Source organism: Ranitomeya imitator, chromosome 10 (assembly GCF_032444005.1).
Source record: "Ranitomeya imitator isolate aRanImi1 chromosome 10, aRanImi1.pri, whole genome shotgun sequence".
Taxonomy (NCBI): Eukaryota; Metazoa; Chordata; class Amphibia; order Anura; family Dendrobatidae; genus Ranitomeya; species Ranitomeya imitator.
In genome coordinates, this window is record NC_091291.1 from 21,058,956 (window position 1) to 21,077,774 (window position 18,819).

General features: G+C 44.8%; 1 protein-coding gene across 1 annotated transcript in view; it reads left to right on the top strand.

Annotated features, from left to right (window-relative positions):
* The first annotated feature begins 10,837 nt into the window (after positions 1-10,837).
* The window catches only part of LOC138651914 (chemerin-like receptor 1), a 93,710-nt gene continuing 85,728 nt past the window's right edge, over positions 10,838-18,819 (top strand). Inside the window, exon 1 of the mRNA XM_069742519.1 lies at positions 10,838-11,019. The gene's annotated coding sequence lies outside the window, so the exon portion shown is untranslated. The remainder of the gene's footprint in view (positions 11,020-18,819) is intronic.

The following is an 18,819-nucleotide window of genomic DNA, read 5'->3' on the forward strand; positions in this document are numbered from 1 at the left end:
TGGTGAGCGTGCATACAGGACATGGAGGTTTAGTGGTGAGCGTGCATACAGGCCATGGAGGTTTAGTGGGAAGCGTGCATACAGGCCATGGAGGTTTAGGGGTGAGCGTGCATACAGGTCATGGAGGTTTAGTGGTGAGCGTGCATACAGGTCATGGAGGTTTAGTGGTGAGCGTGCATACAGGCCCTGGAGGTTTAGTGGTAAGCGTGCATACAGGCCATGGAGGTTTAGTGGTGAGCGTGCATACAGGTCATGGAGGTTTAGTGGTGAGCGTGCATACAGGCCCTGGAGGTTTAGTGGTAAGCGTGCATACAGGCCATGGAGGTTTAGTGGTGAGCGTGCATACAGGACATGGAGGTTTAGTGGTGAGCGTGCATACAGGCCATGGAGGTTTAGTGGTGAGCGTGCATACAGGTCATGGAGGTTTAGTGGTGAACGTGCATACAGGTCATGGAGGTTTAGTGGTGAGCGTGCATACAGGTCACGGAGGTTTAGTGGTGAGCGTGCATACAGGACATGGAGGTTTAGTGGTCAGCGTGCATACAGGCCATGGAGGTTTAGTGGTGAGCGTGCATACAGGTCATGGAGGTTTAGTGGTGAACGTGCATACAGGTCATGGAGGTTTAGTGGTGAGCGTGCATACAGCTCATGGAGGCTTAGTGGTGAGCGTGCATACAGGTCATGGAGGTTTAGTGGTGAGCGTGCATACAGGTCATGGAGGTTTAGTGGTGAGCGTGCATACAGGCCATGGAGGTTTAGTGGTGAGCGTGCATACAGGTCATGGAGGTTTAGTGGTGAGCGTGCATACAGGTCATGGAGGTTTAGTGGTGAGCGTGCATACAGGCCATGGAGGTTTAGTGGTGAGCGTGCATACAGGTCATGGAGGTTTAGTGGTGAGCGTGCATTCAGGACATGGAGGTTTAGTGGTGAGCGTGCATACAGGCCATGGAGGTTTAGTGGTGAGCGTGCATACAGGCCATGGAGGTTTAGTGGTGAGCGTGCATACAGGCCATGGAGGTTTAGTGGTGAGCGTGCATACAGGTCATGGAGGTTTAGTGGTGAGCGTGCATACAGGCCATGGAGGTTTAGTGGTGAGCGTGCATACAGGTCATGGAGGTTTAGTGGTGAGCGTGCATACAGGTCATGGAGGTTTAGTGGTGAGCGTGCATACAGGACATGGAGGTATAGTGGTGAGCGTGCATTCAGGACATGGAGGTTTAGTGGTGAGCGTGCATTCAGGACATGGAGGTTTATGGGTGAGCGTGCATACAGGCCATGGAGGTTTAGTGGTGAGCGTGCATACAGGTCATGGAGATATAGTGGTGAGTATGCATACAGGTCATGGAGGTTTAGTGGTGAGCGTGCATACAGGTCATGGAGGTTTAGTGGTGAGCGTGCATACAGGACATGGAGGTATAGTGGTGAGCGTGCATACAGGCCATGGAGGTTTAGGGGTGAGCGTGCATACAGGCCATGGAGGTTTAGGGGTGAGCGTGCATACAGGCCATGGAGGTTTAGTGGTGAGCGTGCATACAGGACATGGAGGTTTAGTGGTGGGCGTGCATACAGGCCATGGAGGTTTAGTGGGAAGCGTGCATACAGGCTTGGAGGTTTAGGGGTGAGCGTGCATACAGGTCATGGAGGTTTAGTGGTGAGCGTGCATACAGGTCATGGAGGTTTAGTGGTGAGCGTGCATACAGGTCATGGAGGTTTAGTGGTGAGCGTGCATACAGGCCCTGGAGGTTTAGTGGTAAGCGTGCATACAGGCCATGGAGGTTTAGTGGTGAGCGTGCATACAGGTCATGGAGGTTTAGTGGTGATCGTGCATACAGGACATGGAGGTTTAGTGGTGAGCGTGCATACAGGTCATGGAGGTTTAGTGGTGAGCGTGCATACAGGACATGGAGGTTTAGTGGTGAGCGTGCATACAGGTCATGGAGGTTTAGTGGTGAGCGTGCATACAGGCCCTGGAGGTTTAGTGGTGAGCGTGCATACAGGACATGGAGGTTTAGTGGTCAGCGTGCATACAGGCCATGGAGGTTTAGTGGTGAGCGTGCATACAGGCCATGGAGGTTTAGTGGTGAGCGTGCATACAGGTCATGGAGGTTTAGTGGTGAACGTGCATACAGGTCATGGAGGTTTAGTGGTGAGCGTGCATACAGCTCATGGAGGCTTAGTGGTGAGCGTGCATACAGGCCATGGAGGTTTAGGGGTGAGCGTGCATACAGGTCATGGAGGTGTAGTGGTGAGCGTGCATACAGGACATGGAGGTTTAGTGGTGAGCGTGCATACAGGCCATGGAGGTTTAGTGGTGAGCGTGCATACAGGTCATGGAGGTGTAGTGGTGAGCGTGCATACAGGACATGGAGGTTTAGTGGTGAGCGTGCATACAGGTCATGGAGGTGTAGTGGTGAGCGTGCATACAGGCCATGGAGGTTTAGTGGTGAGCGTGCATACAGGCCATGGAGGTTTAGTGGTGAGCGTGCATACAGGCCATGGAGGTTTAGTGGTGAGCGTGCATACAGGCCATGGAGGTTTAGGGGTGAGCGTGCATACAGGTCATGGAGGTTTAGTGGTGAGCGTGCATACAGGCCATGGATGTTTAGTGGTGAGCGTGCATACAGGTCATGGAGGTTTAGTGGTGAGCGTGCATACAGGTCATGGAGGTTTAGTGGTGAGCGTGCATACAGGCCCTGGAGGTTTAGTGGTGAGCGTGCATACAGGTCTTGGAGGTTTAGTGGTGAGCGTGCATACAGGACTTGGAGGTTTAGTGGTGAGCGTGCATACAGGACATGGAGGTTTAGTGGTGAGCGTGCATACAGGTCATGAAGGTTTAGTGGTGAGCGTGCATACAGGCCATGGAGGTTTAGTGGTGAGCGTGCATACAGGCCATGGAGGTTTAGTGGTGAGCGTGCATACAGGTCATGGAGGTTTAGTGGTGAGCGTGCATACAGGTCATGGAGGTTTAGTGGTGAGCGTGCATACAGGTCATGGAGGTTTAGTGGTGAGCGTGCATACAGGTCATGGAGGTTTAGTGGTGTGTGTGCATACAGGTCATGGAGGTTTAGTGGTGTGTGTGCATACAGGTCATGGAGGTTTAGTGGTGAGCGTGCATACAGGTCATGGAGGTTTAGTGGTGTGTGTGCATACAGGTCATGGAGGTTTAGTGGTCAGCGTGCATACAGGCCATGGAGGTTTAGTGGTGAGCGTGCATACAGGTCATGGAGGTTTAGTGGTGAGCGTGCATACAGGCCATGGAGGTTTAGGGGTGAGCGTGCATACAGGACATGGAGGTTTAGTGGTCACCGTGCATACAGGTCATGGAGGTTTAGTGGTGAGCGTGCATACAGGTCATGGAGGTTTAGTGGTGAGCGTGCATACAGGCCATGGAGGTTTAGGGGTGAGCGTGCATACAGGCCATGGAGGTTTAGGGGTGAGCGTGCATACAGGTCATGGAGGTTTAGTGGTGAGCGTGCATACAGGCCATGGAGGTTTAGTGGTGAGCGTGCATACAGGCCATGGAGGTTTAGGGGTGAGTTTGCATACAGGCCATGGAGGTTTAGGGGTGAGCGTGCATACAGGTCATGGAGGTTTAGTGGTGAGCGTGCATACAGGTCATGGAGGTTTAGTGGTGAGCGTACATACAGGTCATGTAGGTTTAGTGGTAAGCGTGCATTCAGGACATGGAGGTTTAGGGGTGAGTGTACATACAGGACATGGAGGTTTAGTGGTCACCGTGCATACAGGTCATGGAGGTTTAGTGGTGAGCGTGCATACAGGCCATGGAGGTTTAGTGGTGAGCGTGCATACAGGTCATGGAGGTTTAGTGGTGAGCGTACATACAGGACATGGAGGTTTACTGGTGAGCGTGCATACAGGCCATGGAGGTTTAGTGGTGAGCGTGCATTCAGGACATGGAGGTTTAGTGGTGAGCGTGCATACAGGTCATGGAGGTTTAGTGGTGAGCGTACATACAGGTCATGTAGGTTTAGTGGTAAGCGTGCATTCAGGACATGGAGGTTTAGTGGTGAGCGTGCATACAGGTCATGGAGGTTTAGTGGTGAGCGTGCATTCAGGACATGGAGGTTTAGGGGTGAGTGTACATACAGGACATGGAGGTTTAGTGGTCACCGTGCATACAGGTCATGGAGGTTTAGTGGTGAGCGTGCATACAGGCCATGGAGGTTTAGTGGTGAGCGTGCATACAGGTCATGGAGGTTTAGTGGTGAGCGTACATACAGGACATGGAGGTTTACTGGTGAGCGTGCATACAGGTCATGGAGGTTTAGTGGTGAGCGTGCATTCAGGACATGGAGGTTTAGTGGTGAGCGTGCATACAGGTCATGGAGGTTTAGTGGTCACCGTACATACAGGACATGGAGGTTTAGTGGTGAGCGTACATACAGGACATGGAGGTTTAGTGGTGAGCGTGCATACAGGTCATGGAGGTTTAGTGGTGAGCGTGCATTCAGGACATGGAGGTTTAGGGGTGAGTGTGCATACAGGTCATGGAGGTTTAGGGGTGAGTGTGCATACAGGTCATGGAGGTTTAGTGGTGAGCGTACATACAGGACATGGAGGTTTAGTGGTGAGCGTGCATTCAGGACATGGAGGTTTAGGGGTGAGTGTGCATACAGGTCATGGAGGTTTAGGGGTGAGTGTGCATACAGGACATGGAGGTTTAGTGGTGAGCGTGCATACAGGACATGGAGGTTTAGTGGTGAGCGTGCATTCAGGACATGGAGGTTTAGGGGTGAGTGTGCATACAGGTCATGGAGGTTTAGGGGTGAGTGTGCATACAGGTCATGGAGGTTTAGTGGTGAGCGTGCATACAGGACATGGAGGTTTAGGGGTGAGTGTGCATACAGGTCATGGAGGTTTAGTGGTGAGCGTGCATACAGGTCATGGAGGTTTAGGGGTGAGTGTGCATACAGGTCATGGAGGTTTAGGGGTGAGTGTGCATACAGGTCATGGAGGTTTAGGGGTGAGTGTGCATACAGGTCATGGAGGTTTAGTGGTGAGCGTGCATACAGGACATGGAGGTTTAGTGGTGAGCGTGCATTCAGGACATGGAGGTTTAGGGGTGAGTGTGCATACAGGTCATGGAGGTTTAGGGGTGAGTGTGCATACAGGTCATGGAGGTTTAGTGGTGAGCGTGCATACAGGACATGGAGGTTTAGGGGTGAGCGTGCATACAGGTCATGGAGGTTTAGTGGTGAGCGTGCATTCAGGACATGGAGGTTTAGGGGTGAGTGTGCATACAGGTCATGGAGGTTTAGGGGTGAGTGTGCATACAGGTCATGGAGGTTTAGTGGTGAGCGTGCATACAGGACATGGAGGTTTAGTGGTGAGCGTGCATACAGGACATGGAGGTTTAGGGGTGAGTGTGCATACAGGTCATGGAGGTTTAGTGGTGAGCGTGCATACAGGACATGGAGGTTTAGTGGTGAGCGTGCATTCAGGACATGGAGGTTTAGGGGTGAGTGTGCATACAGGTCATGGAGGTTTAGGGGTGAGTGTGCATACAGGTCATGGAGGTTTAGTGGTGAGCGTGCATACAGGACATGGAGGTTTAGGGGTGAGCGTGCATACAGGTCATGGAGGTTTAGTGGTGAGCGTGCATTCAGGACATGGAGGTTTAGGGGTGAGTGTGCATACAGGTCATGGAGGTTTAGGGGTGAGTGTGCATACAGGTCATGGAGGTTTAGTGGTGAGCGTGCATACAGGACATGGAGGTTTAGGGGTGAGTGTGCATACAGGTCATGGAGGTTTAGTGGTGAGCGTGCATACAGGTCATGGAGGTTTAGGGGTGAGTGTGCATACAGGTCATGGAGGTTTAGTGGTGAGCGTACATACAGGACATGGAGGTTTAGTGGTGAGCGTGCATACAGGCCATGGAGGTGGTTGAATGCATTACTTATCTTACCTGTTGATTCCAGCTCTTCCTGTAGCTTTCCGCATGTGATCCTTGACTCTTGGGACAACTCTTCTGATAATTCTTTTCACTCCCTCTGTCTGAAATTTTGTGATGACCACCTGGTCTTGGACGGTCTATGGTGAAATTATGTTCTTTCCACTTCCGTATTATAGACCCAGAAGTCCTCAGTGGAATCTTCAATAGTTTCTAGAAATTCTTCTGCAACCACCTTCATCAGTAAGATTTAAAACAATAAGGTTGCGATGGTCTTGAGATGGTTTTATCCATCATGAGATGTTTCTTATGTGGCACCTTGGTCATGAGACACCTTTTTACAGGCCATCAGTGGTACCAGCTGATATTTTTTAGTAAGTGACAGGATTGAGATAAATTTCCGCTGATGTCATGACTTTTAGCGCCTCTCTTTCTTTTCCATGTGTTCAATACTTTTTCTTTGCGTTATTTCTCATTATTACGCATAACTTAATTTATGGACCTCTATGGCTTGATTTCTTTGCCTGTGTAGATTAGATGGGTTCCCACTGACCTCTGGTGAGAATTTCATGCCAATAGCACCTTTAGAATTAGATTTACTTAGAAAATTGTGAGTTATTAGGGGGAATTAAAGGACACCCATCCGTACCCCTTATTCCTTGCAGAATCTATCAGCTTTTCTACTAGCGTCCTTTAAATATTACCTGGTTTTGTTACTCACAGACATTTTGCCTCCACTTTTTCTTCTAGAGGAAAATCACTTTCACAAAAATAATTACAGTTCAACGGTTTGCCGATGACTCGGGCCGCCATCCAATATAATTTTACGGGTCACGAATTAAAAGGATTACACATTGTTCTGTCATAAGGATGAGAAATGAGGATACGTAATCAGCAGAAAACACGGGAAAATTAAATATCATAGATAGGATGTGAGGATCAAACTATTTTGGCAATTGGTTTTGATCTAAAAATGTTCACAGTTTACCTTCTCTAACTTTACGAGTTAACTGAGAATCAGTCAGTGAGCTCACTCTGAAACTTAAGATCTCTGGTACTTCTCTTTTTTCGGAATTTTTTTTTCAGCCGATTTATGACCACATCTACCGTGGACAGGCGGACCCCGGGACGAGCACCATCAGCCTCAGCATTACTGTGAGGGGATGTCCTGACACAGCTGGTTTCGCACATAGAATATCAATATTTGTGTTCTCCATCATCTTCTCCTGACACAAATGGTGACAGTGTTTCCATTGTTGCCTTCGGGAAAGTACATTCATACAGTGTCAGGACGTCCCCACCTGAGAAGAAGACGATAATAATAATAATAATAATAATAATAATAATAATAAAAGATTCCATTGTTGCAAAGAAACAAAGGAAAATAAAAGAAGAGCAAGAGAGATCGGCCATACAAAGGAGTAGAGCTATCTCCCCACATAGGGATGTGCAGCATCATCCACAGGCGTCCTGCACCGCCATTGTGTGTGACAGCGGGGCACAGGGCATCGTCCTTCTTTCCTTTCTTACTTTTCTTCCCTTCCTTCCTTCATTTTTTTCTCTTTCTTTCTTCCTTCATTTATTTTTTATTTTTCTTTTTTTCTCCCCTTCCTTTCATCCTGCCAACCTTCCTTCATTCGTTATTTTTCATTGCTTCCCTTCTTTTCTTTCTTTTTGCCTTCCTTCTTTTCTTTCTTCCTTCTTCTCTTCATTCATTCTTTTTTCTCCCCTTCCTTCATTCTTTATCTTCGCTTCCCTTCCTTTCTCTTTCTTTGTCTTTCTTTTTTCTCCCCTTCCTTCCTTTTCTTTCTTCCTTCATTTATTAATTATTTTTCTTTTTTCTCCCCTTCCTTTTTTCCTTCTTACCTTCCTTCCTTATCTTTCATTGCTTCCCTTCTTTTCTTCTTCCTTCCTTCATTCATTCTTTGTTTTCTCCCCTTCCTTCCTTCCTTCGTTATCTTTCATTGCTTCCCTTTTCTTCCTCCTTCCTTTCTTTCTTCCTTCATTCATTCTTTTTTCTCCCCTTCCTTCCTTCCTTCCTGCCTTTATTCGTTAACTTTCATTGCTTCCCCTCTTTTCTTCTTCCTTTCTTTCTTCCTTCATTCATTCGTCTTTCTCCCCTTCCTTCCTTCCTTCCTTCCTTCATTTCTTCCTTCCTTCCTTCCTTCCTTTCTTCCTTCCTTCCTTATCTTTCATTGCTTCCCTTCCTTTCTTCTTCCTTCCTTTCTTCCTTCATTCATTCTTTTTTCTCGCATTCCTTCCTTCATTCTTTCTTTCATTGCTTCCCTTCCTTTCTTTCTCTTTCCGTCTCCTCTTTGTCACCTTCCTTCCTTTCTTTCTTCCTTCTTTCCTTGATTCATTCATTTTTTTCTCACCTTCCGTCCTTCCTTTCTTCATTCTTTTTAGTTTTTTTGCTTCCTTTCCTTCTTCCCTTCCGTTCCTTCCGTTCCTTCCTTCCTTCCTTTCTCAATCCTCATCTGGCATGCACATCAGCAGAAACGCTGCGCTCCCCCCAAGAATGTCCCCCCTGGCTGCATTGTGCCCCCTGTACAGATGGTGGTGGGGGATAACGCCGTGGGCTGTTATCAGGGGGCGGCCGCGGACCCTCAGCTCCAATGATGGGAAATGTTAATTCTTCAGCACAGGACATTGTGGACACTTGCAGCTTCAGCTTTGTGGGAACAGTTTGGGGATCACCCCTATGTGCCCCCCATGACTGTGGCCAGCGCACAAGCTCCATACAGCCCTGGGGGAGAACATGAGCGAGCCCGGACCCCCGCCCCATCCAACACCTAGAATGGGATCATGAGCCCGACCTTCCCCCAACAGGGTCTGACCCCACAAGTGATCTTCTGGATGAAGGGTCAAAAATCCCCCCAAAATCTTGTAGAAATCCTTCCGTTATATCTGCAGAGGAGCGACTCCATATTAATGTCTATGGATGCAGGAGGGGAGGTCAGATGTGGAGGAGGGGGCACATATTTTTTACTATGCCTACATATGGTCTTTATTTATTTAGCATTTATTTATTTGGAGTATATTAATTTGTGTTTAATACATTTGTGGGGGGGTTGTGCATTCCGTCCTGCCCTGGTATGAATTTGTAACCTGGGCCACTGATTATAGCTAACGTCCTCTCTATACCTGGTTGGGTTTTTATATAAATAACTATAGACTTTTGGATTATTTATCGATTTTCCTCACTTACTTAGATTATTATCACTGTCCCCATTGGGGCTCACAATCTGCATTCCCTATCACTAAATCTTTGCAGTGTGGGAGGAAATCCACGGGGAGAACATACAAACTCATTGCAGATGGTGGGATTTGAACCCAGGTCTACAGAGGAGTGAACCCAAAATGCAAAGTTCGAGGTTCATATAGAACACCTAGTGTCCGGTGCTGAACTCCGAGCACAGACTCCTCCTAGATGTCCGTTTTACAGTTCCGGAGTTCGGGGAGGAGAGAGATTTTCTGGCTCCAAAGTTCGGGACCCCATTGACTTCTATGGAGTTCAGATTCAAGTTCAAGTACAGTTCTAATAGCAAAACCAAACTTTTGAATATAGTTCTGTTGACCCCGAACATCCATGGATCCGTCCAGGACTAGAGATGATGAACAAACCTGAACTTAAAAGATTGGGCTTCGTACCGCTGCCAAACTCCGAACACGGATGTCTGTTGCAAAGTTCAGAGTTCGGGAGGAGAGAGAGAAGTTTCCAGTTCCGGTCCACATTCTTTTCAATGGAGTTTGCTTTCTGGATCACGTTCGGTGCAGATCTGGTACTTTGGAGTAGTTCGGGTCCGGTAGCAGAACTTGAACTTCCACATAGTGTTCGCTGGTGAACTCCGAGCACAGACTCCTCCTAGATGTCCGTTTTACAGTTCTAGAGTTCGGGGAGGAAAGAGAGAGTTTCTGGCTCTAAAGTTCGGGACCCCATTAACTTCTATGGGGTACAGATTCAAGTTCGAGTACAGTTCTAGTACCAAAACCAAACTTTGGACTAAAGTTCTAATGACCCCGAACTTCCATGGGTCCGTCGAGGACTAGAGATGATGAACAAACCTGAACGTAAAAGATTGGGGTTCGTACCGGTCAGTTAGTATCCGGTGCTAAACTAGAGTTCGGGGAGGAAAGAGAGAGTTTCTGGCTCCAAAGTTCGGGACCCCATTAACTTCTATGGGGTTCAGATTCAAGTTCGAGTACAGTTCTAGTACCAAAACCAAACTTTGGACTAAATTTCTGTTGACCCCGAACTTCCATGGATCCTTCGAGGACTAGAGATGATGAACAAACCTGAACGTAAAAGATTGGGGTTCGTACCGGTCAGTTAGTATCTGGTGCTAAACTCTGATCACGCAAAGTTCAGAGTTCGGGAGGAGAGAGACGTTTCCAGTTCCGGTCCACATTCTTGTCAATGGTGCTTGGGTTCTGGATCACGTTCGGTGCAGATCTGGTACTTTGTAAAAGTTCGAGTCCGGTAGCAGAACTTGAACTTCCAGTTTATTTTTTGGGGTTCATCAATAAAACCATATTAACCCTATCCTTGCCATGGTTTGGGGTGCACTCTCTTTCTGTGCAGCTTCTCCTCGCTCCTTGGTTATTTGTAGCGCCCTCTCTGATCTATTTTTTGGACATCGCCCTTTTTCTGGTCTTGCTCCGGCGCCCCCCATCTTCCTATGTTATACACACAGTGCCCCCCATCGCGACCGTGAGAAGAAAGAGGGCGCCGGATCAAGAAAACGGACCTGACCGCGCCGTCTGGGAGTATTATAATAAAAGGTCGCCTTGGTGCCTGGCACAGCAGAGATGGGAGATACACCCGGCAGTAACAGAGGGCTGGACGTATTTATATGGGGAAGAGCTGGTGACAGCTCCCTGTAATATCTGTACAGCTAATATCGCCATTGGCACCGTGACACACTCAGCTCTGCTCCACCACTGCCGGCTGAGCTCAGGGGCTGCTCCGGGCAGGAAGGGGTTACAGGGGCGGCGCTCCCTGCAGATAGCGCAGGGCTCTGTCCACACTGCCCGCAGCACAGCGCCGCTCACACCGCGCGGATACCGGCGGCACAGGGGCTTCTCCAGGACCCCCAGAGGGACACAAGGTAAGAGCTCAGGCACTGCCAATCTAAGGAGGTTATTCTTAGGATGCAGTCACACTAGCAGTATGTGGTCAGTATTTTACCAGGAGAGGAACAAATAGAGGAAAAGTATAATAGAAACACATGCACCACTTCTGTATTATCACCCACTCCTGGGTTTGGCTGCAAATACTGAACGTGTGACCGCAGCCTGATAAAGGGCAGAAAAGGAAGCTTCTTCCCCCAACTCCTCTAATGGAAACTGACCGGAGACTTGTACGGAGCGAGGGAGCAGAGCTGGGGGCGTAACGTGGAGACGGGTGTGTGCGGGTGTAAGGCAAATATATATATATATCATAGGGGAGGATATAGATGTATAGACGTACAAGATAGATAGATAATGGATAGATGATAGATAGATAATAGATAGATAGATAATAGATAGATAGATAATAGATAGATAGATAGATAGATAGATAATAGATAGATAATAGATAGATAATAGATAGATAGATAATAGATAGATAATAGATAGATAGATAATAGATAGATAATAGATAGATAGATAATAGATAGATAGATAGATAATAGATAGATAGATAATAGATAGATAGATAATAGATAGATAGATAATAGATAGATAGATAATAGATAGATAGATAGATATATAGATAGATAATAGATAGATAGATAATAGATAGATAGATAGATAGATAGATAGATAGATAGATAATAGATAGATAATAGATAGATAGATAGATAATAGATAGATAGATAGATAGATAGATAGATAATAGATAGATAGATAATAGATAGATAGATAGATACAGTAGATAATAGATAGATAATAGATAATAGATAGATAATAGATAATAGATAATAGATAGATAGATAATAGATAATAGATAGATAATAGATAGATAGATAGATAGATAATAGATAATAGATAGATAGATAGATAGATAGATAGATAGATAATAGATAGATAGATAATAGATAGATAGATAGATAGATAATAGATAATAGATAGATAGATAGATAATAGATAGATAATAGATAATAGATAATAGATAGATAGATAATAGATAATAGATAGATAGATAGATAATAGATAGATAATAGATAATAGATAGATAATAGATAGATAGATAGATAGATAATAGATAGATAATAGATAGATAATAGATAGATAATTATAGATAGATAATAGATAGATAATAGATAATAGATAGATAATTATAGATAGATAATAGATAGATAGATAGATAATAGATAGATAGATAATAGATAGATAGATAATAGATAGATAATTATAGATAGATAATAGATAGATAGATAATAGATAATAGATAATAGATAAATATAAAATAGACAGATAATAGATAGATAATAGATAAATAGATAATAGATAGATAATAGATAATATATAGATAGATAGATAGATAGATAGATAAGAGATATATAGATAATAGATAGATGATAGATAATAGATAGATAGATAGATAGATAGATAGATAGATAGATAGATAGATAATAGATAGATAGATAGATAAGAGATATATAGATAATAGATAGATAATAGATAATAGATAGATAGATAATAGATAGATAATAGATAGATAGATAATAGATAATAGATAATAGATAATTGACAGGTAATAGATAATTGATTGAGGACTTCTTCGGCACAATATCTGTTCCCGCTGGGCTCCGCTGCCCTTTAGGTTACGATGTGATTATATCTTTCTAGAATGATCCCACCAGCGGTAATTTACAGTAATTCTGACTCTATTTGATCTCCGCTATTTCTGTGACAGAAGGAAATACCTCCTGACTTAGCAGAGTTGAGTTTGTTGGTTTATCAGGCTCAGTTGCTTTGAGCTCAGTGCATTGTGATACATGACGCTTGATTTGTGCATTTACATAGGACTGCAGGTAAGCCTCAGCCATTATTTGAAATATTGTTTCCTAATATCATAAAAATACTGAGGCGATGAATTCCTTTCTTCCGATCATCATTTCTTCCCGGCTTATAGGTGACAGATTAGCCCCATCACACAGGGCTGACTCCTTCTTGCTACATCTGCTTGTTTGTCAATAACAGAAGAAGATACAATGTGTCATTGAATAATAATAATGTAAATAGTAATAATTCAGCACTTATTTTATCACACAGCTGATAGATTGATGTCTGCCAGAAATAAGTGCGGAGACACAATCGCTGCAATGATGATTCTACTCTGCTGCTGCTGCCAACCATGGAGCCGCAGTGAAGGGCTCAAGCTTATCACTAAACTGTTAATATCTCGGGAGGTTTTAGAACTATGTGTCTTGGATCAGATCCTCCCTATTGTTCCTGCAAGACAATAACGTCCCATGTTTACAAGATGTTATTAAGTGTTATTAATGTGTTACTGCTCGGGGTTAAGGAAGAACAATCACTCACTATAAGTAATCCATACATTGTTATGTAGATATGAAGGAGGATAAGACTTCAGGCAGCCAGGACTGAGATAATGAGACCTCTAAGCCATGCAGAGGTATACCGACCCTACACCACGGTGGACATAGGGCCCTGAATAATGTATTATACCCCAGAGCTGCACTCACTATTCTGCTGGTGCAGTCACTGTGTACATACATTACATTACTGATCCTGAGTTACATCCTGTATTATACTCCAGAGCTGCACTCACTGTTCTGCTGGTGCAGTCACTGTGTACATACATTACATTACTGATCCTGAGTTACATCCTGTATTATACTCCAGAGCTGCACTCACCATTCTGCTGGTGCAGTCACTGTGTACATACATTACATTACTGATCCTGAGTTATATCCTGTATTATACTCCAGAGCTGCACTCACTATTCTGCTGGTGCAGTCACTGTGTACATACATTACATTACTGATCCTGAATTACATCCTGTATTATACCCCAGAGCTGCACTCACTATTCTGCTGGTGCAGTCACTGTGTACATACATTACATTACTGATCCTGAGTTACATCCTGTATTATACTCCAGAGCTGCACTCACTGTTCTGCTGGTGCAGTCACTGTGTACATACATTACATTACTGATCCTGAGTTACATCCTGTATTATACTCCAGAGCTGCACTCACCATTCTGCTGGTGCAGTCACTGTGTACATACATTACATTACTGATCCTGAGTTATATCCTGTATTATACTCCAGAGCTGCACTCACTATTCTGCTGGTGCAGTCACTGTGTACATACATTACATTACTGATCCTGAATTACATCCTGTATTATACCCCAGAGCTGCACTCACTATTCTGCTGGTGCAGTCACTGTGTACATACATTACATTACTGATCCTGAGTTACATCCTGTATTATACTCCAGAGCTGCACTCACTGTTCTGCTGGTGCAGTCACTGTGTACATACATTACATTACTGATCCTGAGTTACATCCTGTATTATACTCCAGAGCTGCACTCACCATTCTGCTGGTGCAGTCACTGTGTACATACATTACATTACTGATCCTGAGTTATATCCTGTATTATACTCCAGAGCTGCACTCACTATTCTGCTGGTGCAGTCACTGTGTACATACATTACATTACTGATCCTGAATTACATCCTGTATTATACCCCAGAGCTGCACTCACTATTCTGCTGGTGCAGTCACTGTGTACATACATTACATTACTGATCCTGAGTTACATCCTGTATTATACCCCAGAGCTGCACTCACTATTCTGCTGGTGCAGTCACTGTGTACATACATTACATTACTGATCCTGAGTTACATCCTGTATTATACTCCAGAGCTGCACTCACTATTCTGCTGGTGCAGTCACTGTGTACATACATTACATTACTGATCCTGAGTTACATCCTGCATTATACCCCAGAGCTGCACTCACTATTCTGCTGGTTCAGTCACTGTGTACATACATTACATTACTGATCCTGAGTTACATCCTGTATTATACCCCAGAGCTGCACTCACTATTCTGCTGGTGGAGTCACTGTGTACATACATTACATTACTGATCCTGAGTTACATCCTGTATTATACCCCAGAGCTGCACTCACTATTCTGCTGGTGCAGTCACTGTGTACATACATTACATTAATGATCCTGAGTTACATCCTGTATTATACTCCAGAGCTGCACTCACTATTCTGCTGGTGCAGTCACTGTGTACATACATTACATTACTGATCCTGAGTTACATCCTGTATTATACTCCAGAGCTGCACTCACTATTCTGCTGGTGCAGTCACTGTGTACATACATTACATTACTGATCCTGAGTTACATCCTGTATTATACTCCAGAGCTGCACTCACTATTCTGCTGGTGCAGTCACTGTGTACATACATTACATTACTGATCTTGAGTTACATCCTGTATTATACTCCAGAGCTGCACTCACTATTCTGCTGGTGCAGTCACTGTGTACATACATTACATTACTGATCCTGAGTTACATCCTGTATTATATCCCAGAGCTGCACTCACTATTCTGCTGGTGCAGTCACTGTGTACATACATTACATTACTGATCCTGAGTTACATCCTGTATTATACTCCAGAGCTGCACTCACTATTCTGCTGGTGCAGTCACTGTGTACATACATTACATTACTGATCCTGAGTTACATCCTGTATTATACCCCAGAGCTGCACTCACTATTCTGCTGGTGCAGTCACTGTGTACTTACATTACATTACTGATCCTGAGTTACATCCTGTATTATATCCCAGAGCTGCACTCACTATTCTGCTGGTGCAGTCACTGTGTACATACATTACATTACTGATCCTGAGTTACATCCTGTATTATATCCCAGAGCTGCACTCACTATTCTGCTGGTGCAGTCACTGTGTACATACATTACATTACTGATCCTGAGTTACATCCTGTATTATACTCCAGAGCTGCACTCACTGTTCTGCTGGTGCAGTCACTGTGTACATACATTACATTACTGATCCTGAGTTACATCCTGTATTATACTCCAGAGCTGCACTCACCATTCTGCTGGTGCAGTCACTGTGTACATACATTACATTACTGATCCTGAGTTATATCCTGTATTATACTCCAGAGCTGCACTCACTATTCTGCTGGTGCAGTCACTGTGTACATACATTACATTACTGATCCTGAATTACATCCTGTATTATACCCCAGAGCTGCACTCACTATTCTGCTGGTGCAGTCACTGTGTACATACATTACATTACTGATCCTGAGTTACATCCTGTATTATACCCCAGAGCTGCACTCACTATTCTGCTGGTGCAGTCACTGTGTACATACATTACATTACTGATCCTGAGTTACATCCTGTATTATACTCCAGGGCTGCACTCACTATTCTGCTGGTGCAGTCACTGTGTACATACATTACATTACTGATCCTGAGTTACATCCTGCATTATACCCCAGAGCTGCACTCACTATTCTGCTGGTTCAGTCACTGTGTACATACATTACATTACTGATCCTGAGTTACATCCTGTATTATACCCCAGAGCTGCACTCACTATTCTGCTGGTGGAGTCACTGTGTACATACATTACATTACTGATCCTGAGTTACATCCTGTATTATACCCCAGAGCTGCACTCACTATTCTGCTGGTGCAGTCACTGTGTACATACATTACATTAATGATCCTGAGTTACATCCTGTATTATACTCCAGAGCTGCACTCACTATTCTGCTGGTGCAGTCACTGTGTACATACATTACATTACTGATCCTGAGTTACATCCTGTATTATACTCCAGAGCTGCACTCACTATTCTGCTGGTGCAGTCACTGTGTACATACATTACATTACTGATCCTGATTTACATCCTGTATTATACCCCAGAGCTGCACTCACTATTCTGCTGGTGCAGTCACTGTGTACATACATTACATTACTGACCCTGAGTTACATCCTGTATTATACCCCAGAGCTGCACTCACTATTCTGCTGGTGCAGTCACTGTGTACATACATTACATTACTGATCCTGAGTTACATCCTGTATTATACTCCAGAGCTGCACTCACTATTCTGCTGGTGCAGTCACTGTGTACATACATTACATTACTGATCCTGATTTACATCCTGTATTATACCCCAGAGCTGCACTCACTATTCTGCTGGTGCAGTCACTGTGTACATACATTACATTACTGACCCTGAGTTACATCCTGTATTATACCCCAGAGCTGCACTCACTATTCTGCTGGTGTCTGATTACCTTCTGCTTTCTCAGAGTCTGCGGCTTGTTTGCACTTTCCGTGAATCATATTGACTCCAGAAATTGGGCAGAATTCTGATAAGGAGCTTGTTGACTGTTTCCGGTAATAACCTCCATATTTGTAAATACGTCTCTGTTACATACAATAAGTTGTAGCTGGGGATTAGTATAATATCTCTATCCGCCTGCAGTGTCTCTCGTGAGCACAATACATTCAGCGGGATCTCATCTCCACATGATATTACATTTGGGTCTGTGGGGCTGACCACTTCTTCTGTGCCGCACCCCTTGCTTGCTCAGGCGCCCTGTAACGGTTCGTTACGCTTTTATGAATGGCATCATGTCCTGAGTTTATTCAGCAGAGCGCCTGAAATGGTTAATTTGTAAACTGTCACTTCTTGTTTCGGTTAGTTCGGTTTATCAGTTACATTGTTTCCCGCTGATCGATGGGTATCTGGCCGATATGCGGTGACGGAGGAACTTAATCAGGCGGAAGAGAAGCGATATATCAATAACAAGAAAGATGTAAAGTTCTTTGGTTAACTATGCCCCCCCCACCAGGGATTGAAGTGTGGACCCCCTTCTTAATTGCCCTGTGCATAAATAAACCCGCCTGATACTCTCTGCAATGGCTTGGATCGGCTTTATTATAGATGTTCCTGCATTCTTTTACTGCTCTCAGTTTACGAGGATAACGCCACCACCCGGTGCACTCGCAGCATCCTCGCACACGCGAAAATGGAAAAATGCCGAAACACAGCGGGATTTTGAGTTAAGCCTTCTGATCCCAGGCTCCTGTCTGTTCTGACAAATTGTTACCGCCGCGGTATGGAATCTACTTGTAGCTGAGCTGATTTTATCCCTGCCAAACTCATGGCGACGTGAGCTTTTATTGTCGGAGGTTTCCAATAAACAATAAGGCTCCATTCACATGGACAGTTGTCTTCTGTTTATGTAAACTATGTTATGCCAGTTGCTGCCTATGCAGAGCGTAGCCTGCGATGACACCTTCATCTCTACTGCGGCGCTCTGCTATATAGATGACCACTAATGGTGATCCATCTGCGGGTGTCGCATACTTAGGAAGAGGCGAATGCTTCTACCGTCTTCTCCCGAGTCACAGAGAGAGATCCTCTATACCTGACTACAAACATGAGATAGTTGTCGGAGGAGTATTCTTTATCCTGATATAGCCCTCTCCCGAGTTCTCCAAGCACATATTCTCAAGTACACTGTGGAGAGGGGAGAAAGCACCTTCCAGACACCTCCAGTGGTGGTTTACCTCGCAGGGAAACAAAAGGATCGGGCATTGAAGCTTCAACTATCTTACCATCTCTCTCCCAAGATCTCGAAGCACATGTTCCCATGGCTCGGCCAAGTGTACTTGTGTTTTCACTGTGGAGAGGGGAGAAAGCATCTTCCAGACACCTCCAGTGGTGGTTTACCTCCCTGAGAAACAAAAGGATTGGGCCTTGAAGCTTCAACTATCTTATCTCTCTCCTGAGTTCTCCGAACACTTGTTCTCAAGGCTCGGCCAAGTGTACTTGGGTTATCACTGTGGAGAGGGGAGAAAGCATCTT